Source organism: Oncorhynchus clarkii, chromosome 7 (genome assembly GCF_045791955.1).
Source record: "Oncorhynchus clarkii lewisi isolate Uvic-CL-2024 chromosome 7, UVic_Ocla_1.0, whole genome shotgun sequence".
NCBI lineage: Eukaryota > Metazoa > Chordata > Actinopteri > Salmoniformes > Salmonidae > Oncorhynchus > Oncorhynchus clarkii.
Window position 1 is genome coordinate 28,937,274 of NC_092153.1, and position 14,957 is coordinate 28,952,230.

At 40.0% G+C, this 14,957-nt stretch overlaps 1 long non-coding RNA gene across 1 annotated transcript; it reads left to right on the plus strand.

Moving 5' to 3' along the window:
- The first annotated feature begins 723 nt into the window (after window positions 1-723).
- On the plus strand, window positions 724-12,118 carry LOC139413180 (uncharacterized). Its single transcript, XR_011634771.1, has 2 exons — window positions 724-1,194; window positions 8,936-12,118. It is a non-coding gene; the product is annotated as an uncharacterized lncRNA (long non-coding RNA).
- The last annotated feature ends 2,839 nt before the right edge of the window (window positions 12,119-14,957 follow it).

The following is a 14,957-nucleotide window of genomic DNA, read 5'->3' on the forward strand; positions in this document are numbered from 1 at the left end:
AGAGTACATGGGAGGCACTATACTGTGTGTCTGCAGGTGTCTATCTGGTCAAAACCACTGATTCAGGTGCCCCTCCACCCTCTGGTGGGATGGATCATGCCTACAGAGAATCCTAGATCCAAATACTTAAATTTGTGTGTATTGGGTATATGTTGTGAAATTGTTAGATATTACTTGTTAGATATTACTGCACTGTCGGAGTTAGAACCAAGCATTTTGCTCCCCCCCCAATAACATTTGCTAAACAAGTGTATGTGACCAATAAAATGTGATTTTGATTTGAAATAAACATCCTAATTATCAAAGGTGCTTTTGGCTGGAGTCAAAATGACTCCAAAGGATTTGAATTTGTTAAAAGTCCATATTGATACAGAAACACTAAACCATGATTTAGATTTATTAAGAACAAGTTGACAAAGTCATGAAAAAATGAAAGAATTGAATAAACCACATTTTGGAAATGATAAAAGTTATGCCTCCATGTCAGAAGTATGGTTCAATGCAAATATGTAGTGGGTGTAAAGATTGTTTTAAATTCTCACTCATTAAAAACGAATCAATCAACACATGCTTCTCTTTGAACTACTTAATTTAATATTAAACCTTTATGAAATAAATGAAAAATTTACTTTTGGTTCCTCAACTGCGTTCCCCACTCCAGTCAGCAGATGGCGATATGCGTCTTTTAGGTTCAGGCGACGCTGCCAGTGTGACGTATAATCTAGTGGACGGGACGCTCCTTCAACAACAACAGCTAGTCAGACACCCCAGTAGCTTTCTAGCAAATATAGCTACAACATTCACGCTCTTTACACTGTTTTGGTTTATATTAGTCGCTGTGTATTAAACACACTTCTGTTGTATGTACTTGTTGGCCCATTTAATTATATATTTACGTTGTTTGTCAGCTAGCTGGTTTGCTAAGTTAGCTTAGAACATCTCCGACCATGAGTTCACTAATCTACTCTCCTCCTGATAAAGAAGAGGAGGTCTGCTGGACGGAGGAAGAAGCTTGCGTCAAAGAGGAGGAGGAAGAGGAGGCTGTTACAATATAAAAACAAGTAGAGGTTGAGGATGTTACAGTAAAAGAAGAGGAGGATGCCATTTTTGGAGTGAAAGAGGAGGAGGGGGAGATGACTGTCACATTGAAAGAGGAGGAAGAAGAAGAGGATGTTGGAGATCTGTTTAACACCAGTAAGTACCGTCTCTGCAGTAGTTGAACCAATATGCAGTAAAGGGGTTGTACACTTTAATGTTGTTCTGTAGGAATGACTGAAGCTACATTGTAACGTGTAGAACATCAAGAGTGGACCATCAACAAAACATTAACAATTCATCAATTGCATCCAATGACAATGCCTGAAATACTGTAGTCCTCAATATCTCCTATTAGATTAGCCCAGTATGTACTCTTAAAGGGGCAATCAGCAGTTGTTACATCCATTTTGGAACTTATACATTAATGATATGTGCCCATCTGTTTCTTGAAGAATTCACTTATAAATGCCTCATGAGCTTAATTCAACTGTCGTACCCCATCAGAACACAAAATATAAGCTTTTTTTACTCAAATGTTTGCCAGTAAATATAAACAACCACTCTATCCTCAAAGCATGGTTAAAACTATAATGTTTATCATGGATGGTTGCATTTCTCAATTATCAATTCTCAATTGCGATACATTTCTAGAAACATAAATTCCGTTACTTTCATATCACATCAACATAAGTTCACACAATACTTAAATATCATATCAAAATAATTTCACATAATACAGTCGTGGCCAAAAGTTTTGAGAATGACACAAATATTAATTTCCACAAAGTTTGCTGCTTCAGTGACTTTAGATATTTTTTCAGCTGTTACTATGGTATACTGAAGTATAATTACAAGCATTTCATAAGTGTCAAAGGCTTTTGTTGACAATTACATGAAGTTGTTGCAAAGAGTCAGTATTTGCAGTGTTGACCCTTCTTTTTCAAGACCTCTGCAATCTGCCTTGTCATGCTATCAATTAACTCCTGGGCCACATCCTGACTGATGGCAACCCATTCTTGAATAATCAATGCTTGTAGTTTGTCAGAATTTGTGGGTTTTTGTTTGTCCACCCACCTCTTGAGGATTGACCACAAGTTCTCAATGGGATTAAGGTCTGGGTAGTTTCCTGGCCATGGACCCAAAATATATATGTTTCATTCCCCGAGCCACATATTATCACTTTTGCCTTATGGCAAGGTACTCCATCATGCTGGAAAAGGCATTGATCGTCACCAAACTGTTCCTGGATGGTTGGGAGAAGTGGCTCTCGGAGGATGTGTTGGTACTATTCTTTATTCATGGCTGTGTTCTTAGGCAAAATTGTGAGTGAGCCCACTCCCTTGGCTGAGAAGCAACTCCACACATGAATGGTCTCAGGATGCTTTACTGTTGGAATGACACAGGACTGATGGTAGCACTCACCTTGTCTTCTCCAGACAAGCTTTTTTACGGATGCCCAAAACAATCGGAAAGTGGATTCATCAGAGACAATGACTTTACCCCAGTCTTCAACAGTCCAATCCCTGTACCCTTTGCAGAATATCAGTCTGTCCCTGATGTTTTTCATGGAGAGTAGTGGCATCTTTGCTGCCCTTCTTGACACCAGGCCATCCTCCAAAAGTCTTCACCTCACTGTGCGTGCAGATGCACTCACACCTGCCTGCTGCCATTCCTGAGCAAGCTCTGTACTGGTGGTACCACAATCCCGCAGCTGAATCAACTCTAGGAGACGGTCCTGACGCTTGCTGGACTTTCTTGGGTGCCATGAAGCCTTCTTCACAACAATTGCACCGCTCTCCTTGAAGTTCTTGATGATCCGATAAATGGTTGATTTAGGTGCAATCTTACTGGCAGCAATATCCTTGCCTGTGAAGCCCCTTTTGTGCAAAGCAATGATGACGGCACGTGTTTCCTTGCAGGTAACCATGTTGACAGAGGAAGAACAATGATTCCAAGCACCAACCTCCTTTTGAAGCTTCCAGTCTGTTATTCAAACTCAATCAGCATGACAGAGTGATCTCCAGCCTTGTCCTCGTCAACACTCACACCTGTGTTAACGAGAGAATCACTGACATGATGTCAGCTGGTCCTTTTGTGGAAGGGCTGAAATGCAGTGGAAATGTTTTTGGGGATTCAGTTCATTTGCATGGCAAAGAGGGGACTTTGCAATTAATTGCAATTCATCTGATCACTCTTCATAACATTCTGGAGTATTTGCAAATTGCCATCATACAAACTGAGGCAGCAGACCTAGTGAAAATGTATATTTGTGTCATTCTCAAAACTTTTGGCCACGACTGTACTTTCATATCACATCAAAATAATTTTACATAATACTTTCATATCACATCAAAATAGGTAACAAGTCGCGACTCCCCAAACGGTAAACCAAATTAGTTTCTCGTCATTTCTCCTTCCTTCAGGCTTCTTTTTCTTCTTTGGACTTTATATGGTGGTTGGCAACCAACTTTAAGGTGCCTTACCACCATCAACTGGACTGGAGTGTGGACCTCAGTTCATCTTTCAGTCACCCACGTGGGTACATACCAAGACAGTCATGAAGAGGGCACAACAAAACCTTTTCCCCCTCAGGAGACTGAAAAGATATGGAATGGGTCACCAGATCCTCAAAAGATAATACAGCTGCACCATCGAGAGCATACTGACCGGTTGCATCACCGCCTAGTATGGCAACTTCTCGGCATTTGACCGTAAGGCGCTACAGAGGGTAGTGTGAACGGCCCAGTACATCACTGTGGCCAAGCTTCCTGCCATCCAGAACCTATATAATAGGCGATGTCAGAGGAAAGCTCACAAAATTGTCAGAGACTCCAGTCACCCAAGTTTTAAACTATTTTCTCTGCCACCGCACGTCAAGTGGTACCGGAGCGCCAAGTCTAGGACCAAAAGCATCCTCAACAGCTTCTACCCCCAAGCCATAAGACTGCTGAACAATTCATAAAATCTCCACCGGACAATTTACATTGAAAACCCCCACACCCCTCCCTTTTGTGCACTGTTACCTATGCATAGTCACTACGCCCCCACCTTCATGTACAGATTACCTCAACTAGCCTGTACCTCCGCACACTGACTCGGTACCGGTGCCCCCTGTATATTGCCTCGTTATTGTTATTCTCATTGTGTTACTTTTTATTATGACTTTTTTTATTTTAGTCTACTTGGTAAACGTTTTCTTCTTCTTGAACTGCACTTTTGGTTAAGGGCTTGTAAGTAAAGCATTTCACAGTAAAGTCTAAGTTGGTGTCTTGAGGCACTTGTAAAAAACGGTTTGTCATAAAACACTATACATCCTTTTTTTAAATGTTGCTGACAACCCTCCCCAGAGGTATCTCATTATTGGGATTCATTGCTGATTCCTACCTGTAGCTCGCTATGAGGTGTCTAGTGATACAGGTTATAGGTTACGAGGCGCTTTGTCACCAGTACCTATGACTGGTTGATAGGGGAATCCTCCATGCTTATTATGGAACAAGTAATTAGGGGGAAACTATTTAGTAAACTGAAATAAAATAAAAACCTGTTTGTAAACTGAAATAAAATAAAAACCTGTTTGTAAACTGAAATAAAATAAAAACCTGTTTGTAAACTGAAATAAAATAAAAACCTGTTTGTAAACTGAAATAAAATAAAAACCTGTTTGTAAACTGAAATAAAATAAAAACCTGTTTGTAAACTGAAATAAAATAAAAACCTGTTTGTAAACTGAAATAAAATAAAAACCGGTTTGAAAAATTAAAACTATCTTTGACTCCAAAACTAAAATAGCCTAAAATAATAACCAGCATGAATTATGTTCAGTTTGAATAATTTCTATCTTAACTTTGGGCAAAAATAGAATTGGGTTTCAAATATTTTTTATGTGGTTTAAAGCTTCTGAACCTGGTGGCTGGTAAATGCTGCCATGGGAGGGCAATGTTTCAATAGACCTAGCTTGTGTATCACTTGCTATCACCAGAAATACTTTAAGAAATTAGGATATTGGAAACTCCTTTTGATTTGTATTAACAGCTTAAAGAAAAGAACATTGGCATGAATTACCCTCTGTGAACAAGAAGTACATTAATACAAATATTTTCAGAGATGTGAGATCATTATCTTGTTCTCTGTAATATTGTATAGCTTTGCAATCGTGACATTACGTACTTTCAAGGAAAATAGGCATGTTTCTCAACTCATACCCTGACTTTAAAAATTGATTTTCATGAGAATTAGCTTGGGAACTGCGTGTCACAGCATGACAATGTGAAGGCGATTGGTCTACAGTCTATTGGACAGTCGTTATATACACTGACATTTTCTGGAATAGTTTTTATTTGAAAATGTTTTTGTTTACTTGCCTGCCTATTGAATTTGGAATGCATTGTACTGTTCATCTCTGAAACTCACTGAGATAATTCCTTTGATTCAGCAGTAGCAATGCAGGGATATAACATCTACAGAAAAGACAGGAATGCTTATGGGGGAGCTGTTGCTGTATACAGTGCATTCATAAAGTATTCAAACCCCTTGACTTTTTCCACATTTTGTTACGTTAAAGTCTTATTCTAAAATTGATTAAATTGTTGTTTTTCCTCAATATACACAATAACCCATAATGAGAAAGCAAAAACAGGATTTTAGAAAATGTTGCTAATTATTCATAGTGTTCATAAGTATTCAGACCCTTTACTCAGTACTTTGTTGAAGCACTTTTCGTAACGATTACCGCCTTGAGTCTTCTTGTATATGACGTAACAAGCTTGGCACACCTGCGTTTGGGGAGTTTCTCCCATTTCTTCTCTGCAGATCCTTTCAAGCTCTGTCAGGTTGGATGGGGAGCGTCACTGCATGGCTATTTTCAGAGATGTTTGATTGGGTTCAAGTCCGGGCGCTGGCTGGGCAACTCAAGGTTATTCAGAGACTTGTCCCAAAGCCACTCCTATGCTGTCTGGGCTGTGTGCTTCGGGTTGTTGTCCTGTTGGAAGGTGAACCTTCGCCCTAGTCTGAGGTCCTGAGCGCTCTGGGGCAGGTTTTCATTAAGGATCTCTCTGCACTTTGCTCTGTTCATCTTTCCCTCGACCCTGAATAGTCTCCCAGTCCCTGCTGCTGAAAAACATCCACACAGCATCATGCTACCACAACCATGCTTCACCTTTTGGATGGTGCCAGGTTTCCTACAGATGTGTGACTTGGCATTCAGGTCAAGGAGTTCAATCTTGGTTTCATCAGACCAGAGAATCTTGTTTCTCATGGTCTGAGTCCTTTGGGTGCCTTTTTGATAAACTCCAAGCAGGCTGTCATGTGCATTATACTGAGGAGTGGCTTCCGTCTGGCCTCTCTAACCTAAAGGACTGATTGGTGGAGTGCTGCAGAGATGGTTGTCCTTCTGGAAGGTTCTCCCTTCTCCACAGAGGAACTCTGGAGCTCTTAGTTGTTCTAAACTTATTCCATTAAAGAACGTTGGAGGCCACTGTGTTCTTGGGGACCTTCAATGCTGCAGACATTTTTTGGTACCCTTCCCCAGATCTGTGACTCGACACAATACTGTATCTGAGCTTTATGGACAATTCCTTCGACCTCAAAGCTTGTTTTTTTGCTCTGACATGCACTGTTAACTGTAGATAGCTGTGTGCCTTTACAAATCATGTCCATTCAATTGAATTCATTGAGTATCAAACATTTCACTTTTTCATGAGCATTATTTTTTTAAATCCATTTTAGAATAAGTAATTTATCAAAATGTGGAAAAAGGGAAGCGGTCTGAACTTTCTGAATGCACTGTATGTTCTTGGGCTGTTCCTGACTAAAACAAAATCTTGGTCAACCAAGAGTCGTCTTTTCTTTCTACCAAGGGAGTGGTTGGAATTTTATAACGTGTATTTTTTCCATATATAATCACACCCCATGTGTTTTAATTAAATCAACTATATGTACTGAACTTGTCTGATGCTTTAAGCACGCTGTTTGATTAAATAATTAAGACACACAAATTACTTGAGGGAGCTGGTCATCCAGAAAAAGTCTTCCCTCCTCCTCCTCCTCCCGCTGCTGCTGGACATCGTAAATTCTGCCGTTATGTTCCTGAAGTTTTTAGTAATTAACTACACCAGCGGTCGGCAACCTTTTCAATTTGGAGTGACAATGTATCTTACAATTTCTACCAATCTGCGTGCCAGTTATGATTTTCATGTGGAACAGTTTCATTTAATTTATAATAGTATCTCAAATTCTTTGTCTGTGATTAATCTACATTCTATCTAAAAGTAACTTTTATTGCCATTGCCAACTAAAAAATAGCCTACATAAAGGAATCATATAAAAACATTGCAGCCTGCAGTTAGAAAATATCCTGATTTAAAAAGAAATCACATTCGCTAAGCATGACCTGTCTACAACGAACTTGAAACGTATCAACTATCTTCTGGGTCGGCAGAAACTGGAGATAGCAAGCTTGCAACATTGTATAAAATATTCTGGGCCCTCAGTTTCCCGCCCTAGTGAGTTTGGGACAGACACAGCTGTTGGATATTTGTGAAAGGGATAAGAAGTAATCAGGAATTTTATGACATTTACACTGGATCAGCGCATTACATTTTTCCCTTTTGTGCCGAGTGGGCGAGAGCTGAAAATATTTTACGAAAATACTTTGAGGAACTATTGTCATTTGCAATTGATTTTAATAAGATTTTGTTTACTTGTTGTTTTGAGGTGAAGAAAAAAATTCTTTGGGAAGCTCCACATCTCATTAGTGGTGCACCACTAAGATAATCAGAAATACTATCAGACATCCTCAAATGGGCATATTTATAGGCTTACATTTCTGCTCAGTCCAGGTAGACTAGTCCTACTTCTATATGTGTAATCAGGAATGCATCCTTACTCAACATTGACAGGAGGGTTTCAAACAAAAGACAATGAATAAATTGACAAAACTAACGTATCTTGTAGGGTCAGGTCTGGGTGGTCTGCCATGGGCCGTTTCATTTAGTATCCGTTTGGGTCAGCATGGGGAATGATTGTATTTCCCCATAGTATGTTGTACCGAAGTTGACCGACTGAAAGGGAGTGTAACTTTATGACTATAATTACTGTTCCCTGAAGGAGGCAAACGAGGTACAACACCTGTCCCCCACCCCCCTTTCCTGGAATGGTGAAAAGCGGTATTAAATTGAAGGAATAAATTCATCCTCACGCTCATCACCTGTGGAAGGCGGGGCATCCAGCGATACACAGATTTAATAGTTTGTTGTACCTAGTTCCCTCGTTGTTTCCGACCTTCAGGGAACAGTAGTTATAGTCGTAACGTGTGGATTTAATAGTATGTTGTACCTAATAGTATGTTGTACCTAGTTTGTCATTAACGTGGTTTTTCAATAATTACACATAATACTTAATACTGTAGCTGTTTTGTTATAGTCACATGTTCAACAATCATCAGCTGATCCAGGAAATCATTTTCGAATGACAGTAAAATGACAAACATCACGACATGCAACTACAACTAAAGTGCTTCTTCATTCATTACTCTGGTAAAGACAGTTATGCCGTGCTCCACGTTGGATCCAACATCCCTAACAAATTGATGTTTATAATGTGTTATTGTCTGCTTGATTTACAGTAGGGTCCCTTTAGTCTGTTTGGACACAGAGATACTTAGCTCATAATGTGTAGAGAACTGTTCCTTGATGGATAGGCTATTGTACAACACACACGTGTTCCAGTATGTCTGTAGTTATTGTGGTTCGGTGAAGTTATGGGTCCTACAGTAGGCCTATGTTATTGTTAGGTGAAGTTATGGGCCAATTTGTTAAACCCTCAGTTTCAGGCTAATGGCAAAGTAGATTTCGGCTGTTGTGGGCCTTGAAACATCTGTCTGACTTTGTTGTTTACACAGGAGAGAGAGATGTGACTATCGTGGATACACTGGGGAGCCTCAACAACAACGTGATGCTGACAAGGCAGAGAAGAGTCTCTCCAGATCAGAACTCCTCAAGAAACACCAGCAAAAACCCACATGGAAGAAATATTACCACTGCTGCTCTGACTGTGGTAAAATATTCAACTATTCATTAAAACTTAAAATACATCAAAGACATCACACAAGAGAGAAACCATATGGCTGTGCTCAATGTGGGAAGAGTTTTGTTAAATCTAGCTATCAAACTATACACCAGAGAACACACACAGGAGTGAAACCATACAGCTGTAATCAGTGTGGGAAGAGTTTTTCCACATCTGGCTATCTAACAAAACACCGCAGAACACACACAGGAGAGAAACCATATAGCTGTAATCAATGTGGGAAGAGTATTTCTTCTTCTTGCTATCTAACTATACACCAGGGAACACACACAGGAGAGAAACCTGTGGTCAATGTGGGAAGAGTTTTACTCGGCCAAACAGCCTGAATATACACAAGCTGACACACACAGGGGAAGAGATACTCTGATAAAGATCTCTGATTAAACAGAAAATACATGAAGGAGTTGTTTCATGATATTAATGAAATAATGTCACAATGTAGAATGTTTTAACATTGTAGTAGGAATATATTAATGATGTCACAATGTAGAATGTTTAAACATTGTAGTAGGAGTATTTTAATAATGTCACAATGTAGAAGCCTAAACGTTTGTCCCCTGTTCTATTGATTTCAGCATGATATGGATATTAGCCTCAGGGTGAAAATCCAGGCTCTGAATTGAAAGAGTACTATTTAAATGATTTAACAAAAAGTGACTAACAAAAAAAGAGTTGTTACACTTGAATCAAAATGCAACACTTCAAAATGTAGCGATCTGTTTTCTACAAGTTGTCCTCTAACCAGGGATGTACACATTATTCCCAGATTCCATGTGGTTTTTGAGTTGTTCGTTTTAACAGGACGTGCAACCTCCTCTCGGCACAATTGATTTCAACATGATATTGATGAGTGATGACAAATAAGTGTTGCGTTCCTTTGTTTAACGACCCCTAAATTTAAATGCATCACTCCAAAATGTAGCTGACTGTCTTCTGCAGGTTGTCCTCTAACCAGTGAGGTAAAAGATATCTCCCATTTCCATGTGTTTTTTTTTGTCCCAATAGGACGAACAACCTGATTTCCCCCCTAATTGATATCAGTGATTTATTGCTACTTGTCAAAACAACAGCGTTTCTGGCGCTTGTGCAGTTTATGAGGTGCTTGTTTAAGTTATATGATTATTGTGGAAGATGTTTGTGAATATAATACATTTTACCCCAAACTGTTTCTGCATTTGGGCTATTGATTTGGACACGTTTAAACTGTGACATTGGGGATATCCCACCTAGAAAAATGTCGTTGAAAATAAGACTATGCCCGACGTACAATATAAGCTTGGTTTTAGTTGAAAAGAAAACTATTTAATTTCAACGTACTTGCAGCTTATACACATGGACACAGTATAATAAATCGGTCTATAATCGATTTTGTTAACAATCCTAATAAATTGAGTCATAAATATAAAATATATTTGTTGTCCTAAGGGGAAGGTGTTACATTCTTTGGTTTTTCCATTTATATTTTGAGGTTGGACTTTAGCTCGTTAGCATGTAGGATGCATTGATTGGTGTCACCTCGTTAGTCAGTATGTGGTCCATCTCGTTAGTGGGAAGGTGTTTCACCTGAGCTGGTCCAGGTTCTATTTAAAACCTGTTGAATCTAGGGGGCACTATTTTCATTTTTGGAAAAATAATGTTCCCAAAGTAAACTGGCTATTTTGTCAGGACAAAATGCTAGAATATGCATATAATTGACAGCTTGGGATAGAAAACACTCTAAAGTTTCCAAAACTGTACAAATATTGTCTGTGAGTATAACATAACTGATATTGCAGGCAAAAGCCTGAGAAAAATCCAATCAGGAAGCTCTGCGTTCCTATGCGTCCCTATTGAGCAGTGAATGAGATATCGACTAGATTGTCTAGTGTCAAAATACATAGTTTCAGGCTTTTATTTTGAAAAATGAGCCTAAACGTCAGCATTGCGTCAGTGGTCAGCTGTAGTCTCTCAGAGTGTTTTGTGCGTAAGAGACAAATGCGGCCATTGTTTCTCTCTTTCCTACTAAGAAGCCATCTGTCCCGGTTGATATATTATCGAATAGATATTTGAAAAACACCTTGAGGATTGATTATAAACAACGTTTGCCATGTTTCTGTCGATATTATGGAGCTAATTTGGAATATTTTTCGGCGTTGTCGTGACCGCAATTTCCGGTCGAATTCTCAGCCAAACGTGAAGAACTAACGGAGTTATTTCGGCTACAAAAATAATATTTTTGGAAAAAAAGGAACTTTTGCTATCTAACTGGGAGTCTTGGGAGTGAAAACATCCGAAGCTCATCAAAGGTAAACGATTGAATTGGATTGCTTTTCTGATTTTCGTGACCAGGTTGCCTGCTGCTAGCTAGGCATAATGCTATGCTAGGCTATCGATAAACTTACACACATGCTTGTCTTGCATTGGCTGTAAAGCATATTTTCAAAATCTGAGATGACAGGGTGATTAACAAAAGGCTAAGCTGTGTTTTAATATATTTCACTTGTGATTTCATGAATATAAATATTTTCTCGTAATATTTATGTCCGTTGCGTTATGCTAATTAGTGTCAGTTGATGATTACGCTCCCAGATCCGGGATGGGTAGTTACAAGAGGATTTATTAAAAGTGTCTGGCCCAGTGCTCCAGTTGTCTTGATAGATGTGGAGAGTCTCCACCTTTTTGGTTTCGTCCTGTCTTTAAGTTCGGTGTGGGTTTTTCTTTTGTGTTCCACTTCTTGGGAAGATTTAGTGGGTCTCATGGTGGGTGTCTTTCAGGTCCCAGTTGTTGTTACTAGTCAACTTCCAGTGCCCCTCCTAAAAAACAAGTGTATATTTTGGGTTGGAAATTGCATCCAATTAATATTTTAATCAATGGCATTTCATTAGAAAGTTCATTAGTCTTTCAGTTGTTAGTCTTCTGTTTGTTGTGTACTAAATATTTGTTGTTGTTTTTTTCTGTGAAGCCATTCTGTTGCATCCATGTCTGAAATATGCCGTATAAATGAATGACCAATCAACAGACTCTTGGTCCCTTTTACTATGAAAAATAGTATCAAGCCTGCTGAAGGCGTAAACACCACGCCCAGCTCTACCAGGGGCTTTAAGGTGGTCTCCCACAGCTCTGCTTATGTCATGTTCTGTGGCCTTGACGTTCCATTTCTTGACTGCCCCTGCAACACAGAAAGAAACACATTTAGTCAACACTCAAAGTAATGGATTTGGAACATCTATAGTTACACCTGGCACCTAAATGTGACTTCTGTCATCTGATCACGCCAAGCTGCATAAGGTTCAGAGCTACTAGTCTGGATGCAGTCAGGCCACTGAATCTGCATAAGCAATGTAAAGAGATGGGGTAAATGAGTGGGGAAAAATACATTTTACACAAATTACCTTCAGAAATCAAATGTTGTTGGTCACATACAGGTGCTCAGCAGATGTTATTGGGGTGTAGCGAAATGCTTGTTCTTCTAGTTCCCACAGTGCAGTAATATTTAACTAAATGCTTGTGTTCCTAGCTCCAACAGTGCCGTAATATCTAACTAAATTCTTGTGTTCCTAGCTCCAACAGTGCAGTAATATCTAACAATTTCACAACAAATACCTAATACACACAAATCTAAGTAAAGGAATTATGAATATATAAATATATGGATAAACAATGTCAGAGCAGCACAGACTGAGATACAGTTTATACATATGAGATGAGAAATGCAAGATAGAACATAAACGTTATTAAAGGGCCAATGATTTCATGATGCCTGTTTAACAGTCTGATGGCCTTGAGATAGAAGCTGTCTTATGGACCCAGCTTTGATGCACCTGTACTGACCTCGCCTTCTGAATGATAGTGGGGTGAACAGGCAGTGGCTTAGGTAATATCAAAGAACAAATGTGTGTGTCTGAGGGGAAATTAACTTTCATACAGCCAAAAGGGGTGAGAAATTACACCGATACCAGTGGAAGTCTTCCGACTAGCTTGGAAAGACAGTACCGTGCAGTATCGAAGAGCCCTTACTGCTGCTCGATCATCCTATTTTTCCAACTTAATTGAGGAAAATAAGAACAATCCGAAATTCCTTTTTGATACTGTCGCAAAGCTAACTAAAAAGCAGCATTCCCCAAGAGAGGATGGCTTTCACTTCAGCAGTAATAAATTCATGAACTTCTTTGAGGAGAAGATCATGATTATTAGAAAGCAAATTACGGACTCCTCTTTAAATCTGTGTATTCCTCTGGACCCTGATCTCTCTTTTGAAGAACATATCAAGACTGTTTCAAGGACAGCTTTTTTCCATCTACGTAACATTGCAAAAATCAGAAACTTTCTGTCCAAAAATGATGCAGAAAAATTAATCCATGCTTTTGTCACTTCTAGGTTAGACTACTGCAATGCTCTACTTTCCGGCTACCTGGATAAAGCACTAAATAAACTTCAGTTAGTTCTAAATACAGCTGCTAGAATCCTGAATAGAACCAAAAAAAAATATCATATTACTCCAGTGCTAGCCTCCCTACACTGGCTTCCTGTCAAGGCAAGGGCTGATTTCAAGGTTTTACTGCTAACCTACAAAGCTTTACATGGGCTTGCTCCTACCTATCTCTCTGATTTGGTCCTGCCGTACATACCTACACGTACGCTACGGTCACAAGACGCAGGCCTCCTAATTGTCCCTAGAATTTCTAAACAAACAGCTGGAGGCAGGGCTTTCTCCTATAGAGCTCAATTTTTGTGGAATGGTCTGCCTACCCATGTGAGAGACGCAAACTCGGTCTCAACCTTTAAGTCTTTACTGAAGACTCATCTCTTCAGTGGGTCATATGATTGAGTGTAGTCTGGCCCAGGAGTGTGAAGGTGAACGGAAAGGCTCTGGAGCAACGAACCACCCTTGCTGTCTCTGCCTGGCCGGTTCCCCTCTTTCCACTGGGATTCTCTGCCTCTAACCCTATTACAGGGGCTGAGTCACTGGCTTACTAGGGCTCTTTCATACCGTCCCTAGGAGAGGTGCGTCACTTGAGTGGGTTGAGTCACCGATGTGATCTTCCTGTCTGGGTTGGCGCCCCCCCCTTGGGTTGTGCCGTGGCGGAGATCTTTGTGGGCTATACTCGGCCTTGTCTCAGGATGGTAAGTTGGTGGTTGAAGATATCCCTCTAGTGGTGTGGGGGCTGTGCTTTGGCAAAGTGGGTGGGGTTATATCCTTCCTGTTTGGCCCTGTCCGGGGGTGTCATCGGATGGGGCCACAATGTCTCCTGACCCCTCCTGTCTCAGCCTCCAGTCTTTATGCTGCAGTAGTTTATGTGTCGGGGGGCTAGGGTCAGTTTGTTATATCTGGAGTACTTCTCCTGTCCTATCCGGTGTCCTGTGTGAATTTAAGTATGCTCTCTCTAATTCTCTCTTTCTCTCTTTCTTTTTTGCGATACCAACTCCAGTCAGCAGATGGCAATGTGCATCCTTCAGGTGAATCTGCCACTGTGAGTTATAATCTAGTGGACGGGACGCTTCTTCAACAGCTAGTCAGCCACCTTGGTTCATCAACAGCTAGTCAGCCACAGCTAGTCAACAGCTAGTCAGCCACCTTGGTTCACTTTAACTTTATGGAAAAAGGTTAAATAAATCTAGCAACTCCTCTCATACTGGGAAGAACCCCCCCCCCCCCCCAACAAAACTATAACATTTTCAGGCCTTAAGGGCAGTTTTATTTCAATTGTAGTACCTGGACGGAGAAAATCCAATAAGCGTTTTATAGTTTCATCCTTAGGGTAACTTACTCCCATCAGTTTCTGAGAAAACTGCCCAGACTTTGTAGACTGTTAAATAATGCCTATTGTCTATGTGATGTTGCATGTTAGCACTCA